This window comes from Toxorhynchites rutilus, chromosome 1 (genome assembly GCF_029784135.1).
Source record: "Toxorhynchites rutilus septentrionalis strain SRP chromosome 1, ASM2978413v1, whole genome shotgun sequence".
Taxonomy (NCBI): Eukaryota; Metazoa; Arthropoda; class Insecta; order Diptera; family Culicidae; genus Toxorhynchites; species Toxorhynchites rutilus.
In genome coordinates this window covers 109,059,429-109,064,753 of record NC_073744.1, presented here as the reverse complement: position 1 = coordinate 109,064,753, position 5,325 = coordinate 109,059,429, and the positions used below count along the sequence as shown (strand labels likewise).

Here is a 5,325-nt window from a genome sequence, read left to right as displayed (position 1 = left end):
CGATGGCTTGGAGTTTCTCCAGCTTCTCAAGCGGTAAATTTACTTTTGCTGATTTATTAGACATTCGCTATCTTCGTGACGTAGATGCGATACTCTTTCGGCAGTCCACATGTCATTTAGTGCATGACCATGATCGATCCTTGATCGACCCGGAAACACCGGCACACGAGAAATGCCACCATAACTGGCAATCATCACACTGCACCATACTTTCATCGCCGTTCCGGCGGTCGCACTGTACGCAATCTGTCCGATTCTCGTCGAGCGTTTGTGTGTCTTGCAATGTATAGCCGCAGGGCTTCTCTGGAATCACTTTCTTTGGAGTTTGATTCATACCGGCGAGGTCAACTGCGGTCGATTTTTCAAAAAAAAAGTTGCGGTAGTTAGGTTAGGCGCGATCCTTTGTTCGATTTCGTCGAGCAAATTACAAAAGACGTTTTAGTTGTAATGTAGCTTTTGCTGCAAATTTTATTACAGTTAATTTTAATTCACATATTTTATGTTCTTTACTTACAAAAATCGGTTGCATGGATGGAACAGCGCACGACTCTAACCTTTTTTTATAAGCATTCACACGTGGAATCTGCATGCATATTTTAATTAGGTTAAGTTTTAACAAATGAAGAAATTACTTACAGAATGTTATGCCTATATAATTTTAGCTATGTATTTAGACTTAAGTTTTACTAGCTATAAGCCTTAATTCAATTTGTTTTAGAAATCAATGTTTCAATATAATTCACTGTTCGAATTCACTATATGTGCTTATGGGTTTTCGAATGGTAATGAGCGGATCTTGTAAAATGCATTGCTTTTTTCTTTTTTTCCCGATGGGACTGTCACCTTGACAACCTACATGTTAGACCGATCCAATCGTCACAGGATCGTTACCACCAGAGCTGCCAGTACCAACACTGAGGATTTCTCACATAACATATCTCGAAATAAGGAAGGCGTTTTTTTGTTTTTGAGTTATGATTTTCCAAAGTTAACCGATGGTCCAAAAAATCCTTTTTTTTCTCATTTTTCCAGTACAAAAAATCATAACTTTTTGATCTACTAGACCGATTCAGATGATCGACATATCAAATTAAAGTCAATGAGCTAGTCTTGTTCGAAAAAAATATTACACTCTGAATAAAATGGATTTTGTTTTCGTAATTATTGATAACATTTGTTTTTTATAGCTTACATCGTTTCGGGACGAAGGGCGCCATATTTTTTTATATTTTTTCCTGAAAGCTGAGTTTTTTTCACATAATATATCCGAATACCAGAGAAGTGTTATTTTCCGTTTTTAAGTTATGATTTATCAAAGTGAACATGTTTTCAGTTTTCATTCAATATTTCTATGTGACAAGACTGGATGTATGTGACTATAATTCAATTAATTGGCAAGTGTGTAATTTTTTTTCAAAAAAGGCTAGCTAGTAGGCTTTAATTTGACATGCCGATCACCGGAATCGGTCCAGTAGTTCAAAAGCAATAAATTTTCGACAAAAGTCATTTTTGGAAAAAAGGGAAAAATGATTTTTGGACCATCGGTTAACTGTGAAAAATCATAACTCAAAAACGAAAAAAAACACCTACCTGGTTTCGAGGTATGTTCTGTGAAAAATCCTCAGCTTTCCATAAAAAATATAGCGCTTTGCCCCGAGACCATGAAAACTATAAAAAAAACCAATACAATCAATAATGACAAAACCAAAACCAATGCAATGTTATCATGTATTCGTAAATTGTTAGAGAAAATGATTCTACTTCGTTTGGACAAGTGGGTCGAAACGAACAATTTGCTGTCAAATACGCAGTTTGGCTTCCGCCGAGGTAAAGGGACAAATGATTGTCTCGCGCTGCTATCTTCTGAAATCCAAATCGCATTTGCTCGCAAAGAACAAATGGCTTCCGTTTTTCTCGATATCAAAGGGGCATTTGATTCAGTTTCCATGGAAATTCTCTCAGAGAAACTTCATAATCGTGGACTTTCACCAATTCTTAACAATTTCCTGTACAATTTACTGTCAGAAAAACACATGATTTTCTTTCATGGCAGCTCGAAATCTTCTCGTTACAGTTTTATGGGCCTACCACAAGGCTCCTGCCTAAGCCCCCTCTTGTACAGTTTTTACGTCAATGATATGGATGATTGTCTAACTAGAGACTGCACGCTGAGACAACTTGCAGACGATGGAGTTATTTCCATCACGGGTACTAATCCCGTCGTTCTGCAAAAGTCGTTGCAAGATACCCTGAACAATCTGTTCACGTGGGCCCTCAAGCTGGGTATCGAATTCTCTACGGAGAAAACTGAAATGGTCGTTTTTTCTAGGAAGCACGAACCCGCCCAATTCCAGCTTCACCTATCCGGCAAAACGATCCAACACTCTATGTTTTTCAAATACCTGGGTGTATATTTTGATTCTATGTGTACCTGGGGAAGACACATTGCGTATTTGAAACAGAAATGCCAGCAAAGAATCAACTTTCTCCAAACAATTACCGGAACATGGTGGGGTGCCCATCCAGGAGACCTCATTCAGTTGTACAAAACAACGATATTATTTATTTATTCATTTCGTCAAACAAATGTAGACTACACACTTATACACTAATGTTACAATGTTTTCTTAGGTTAAATATTATTTTTGCGGTACTAGTTTCTTTTTAGCTGTTTTTTATTCATTGTTGTGTCAATTATTTCGCAGTGCTGATTTTATATACGCATCATGCGATTGATAGGGCGTTATTTGCATAATTTGTTCTGGATGTTTTGGTTAGAAACAAATTTCGCGTTCTTAGTTGACGCCCAGGTACATAGAAATTTAGTTTTTCTAGTAATTCAGCTGACTGTACTCGTTGCGAAATTAGGTCATTAACAAAAGAAAGCATTGCAAATTCACGGCGTTCTTTTAGTGTTTGGATGTTTATGAGCATGCAACGTGCTTCATATGAAGGAAGTGGAAATGAGGTCCAGTTGAGTTTACGAAGTGCAAATAGAAGAAACTGTTTCTGGACTGACTCAATGCGTTCTTCATGTACGACCATATACGGGTTCCAAACGATGTTACAGTATTCCAGAATAGGCCTTACGTATGTAATATATAAAAGCTTTATTGTGTATGGGTCCTGGAAGTTATGTGAGAAGCGTTTGACAAAACTTAACACACTATTCGCCTTATTTATTACAGAGTTGTAGTGTTCTATGAATGTGAGTTTACAGTCCAGGACGACGCCTAGATCTCTAACTATTTCACATTTTTCTACATTTTGATTTCCAAGACATATTACAATATTTGGTACATGTTTTTTTCTGCTAAATGTTATAGAGTTGCACTTTTTCACATTCAGTGTTAGTAGATTTTTATCACACCAAGTATGGAATACATGTATTTCGTTTCGAAATGCTTCGATGTCGTTTTCATTTCCAATTTCCGCGAAAAGCTTCATGTCGTCGGCATACACAAGTACATTGATACGCTTGAGAACGAAGGAGATGTCATTAACGTACAGAATGAAAAGAAGAGGACCAAATGAGAGCCTTGTGGGACTCCCGATGTGACTTTTACTGGATTTGAAAGAGAATTTTGAAAATGAACAATTTGTTCACGGTTTGTTAGATAAGAATTGAGCCAGTTTAAGAGTCTTTGTTCCATTCCTATTTTCTGCAATTTGAAGAGTAGTAATGGAATGTCGATGCGGTCAAATGCTTTACTGAAGTCAGTGTAAAGAGTTTCTACATGATTGCCATTTTCCATTGCATTCAAAATAAAAGTCACAAAAGCCAACAGATTAGTTGCAGTTGAACGGCCTTTGAAGAAGCCATGTTACATACACGTAATTCTATTCTTTACTTGTTGGAAGACTTTTTCGTTGACTATTGCTTCGAATAGTTTAGGAATGCAAGAGATAATGGCAATTCCACGATAATTACGTACGTCAGATTTAGCGCCTGATTTAAAGATAGGTACCAAAAAAGATTGTTTCCATTTTTCTGGGAATATTCCAGTTTGTAGTGACATTGAAAATGCAATGTAAGGGAAGGGTGAGTTCCTCAGCCAGGTTCTTTAGGAATATAGGTGCTATTCCGTCAGGTCCTGGTCCTTTTGTTCCGTCTAATTTTTTTAGTGCATGGCATATTTCCTGTTGTGAAAGATAGTTCACCGATATGTCATTTGGATAATCCGGTAAAAATGAAAAGTAGTTCCGATCGCGATTTTCTTCGGAAAATGTGGTATATACTTCCTGAAAGAAATTTGCAAAGAGATTACAAATTTCGTTCGAAGAATTCCTCACATCCTCATCGAGATGCATCTGTGATGGGAAGTTATTGCTTTTGAGCTTAGACTTTACGTAATTAAAGAATTTCTTCGGGCATGATTTGACTTCAGTTTCGACCTTTCTATTGTACTCTTCGTGTGCACTTTTAATTGCAAAATTTAATTCTTGGGAAATATTTTGATATTCAAGCAAATTTTGATGGCTTTTGTCTATTTTGTATTTTTTACGTGCTTTTTGTTTTTTATTCTTTAGATTTCTTATTTGAACGTTAAACCAAATAGGATATTTGCTGGTTGAATTTCTTCGTCTTCTTTTCTTCGGCACAAATTCTGATATTATGTTATTCAGAATTTCGTGAAGCATATGTACAGTTAAGTTGACATCTCGTTCGCTGTTTAATAAAGTTTGCCATTCTATGGCTTGTAGGCTACATTTGATTGCTTCAAAGTTCGTCTTGTTATATTCCGGTACATCTTCATACTCCCAGTCGATGGGCAATTGTCTATTATGTATAAAGATTGAGTATTCAATTGCTGTGTGAAATTTTTCATTTTTCCAAAGAGGAGTCATGGACTCATTCACACAAAAGTCGTCGGTGATGTTAGTGAATAATAGGTCTAGATAATATTTTTGGAAATTTTTTACATGATTTATTTGGTTAAGACCGAGATGTGCAATTTCGTCAAATATATATTGTAGGATTTCATTTTCCCCGACGACTGGGAGTAGAATGCATTCATTATTATTATCACGTTTCACGTTTCTTTGTTTTTAAGAGGCTTTAAACTTTGCAGTTCATTCGCCTCCATTATTATTATCGGGAATGAAGTCTACTTTATTTTGATTGAAGTCGCCATAGATATGCAATTTCACTTCTGGTTCTAGTGTTTCTGCAATTCGATTTGCCGTCTGAAAAAATAATTCATACGACTTTTTATTTGCATGTTCGGGTGGGAAATACACAGAAGCAAATATGTGTACTTCGCCAGCTATAGATAATTTTGCCCATACATACTCAAATTCTTTATGTTTTTCGGTTATAAGTTC

General features: G+C 36.2%; 1 long non-coding RNA gene across 1 annotated transcript; it reads right to left on the bottom strand.

Moving 5' to 3' along the window:
• Window positions 1-253: 253 nt before the first annotated feature.
• LOC129763306 (uncharacterized) lies at window positions 254-820 on the bottom strand. Its single transcript, XR_008740882.1, has 3 exons — window positions 637-820; window positions 515-583; window positions 254-459 (listed from the first exon to the last, which is right to left on the bottom strand). It is a non-coding gene; the product is annotated as an uncharacterized LOC129763306 (long non-coding RNA).
• Window positions 821-5,325: the final 4,505 nt, after the last annotated feature.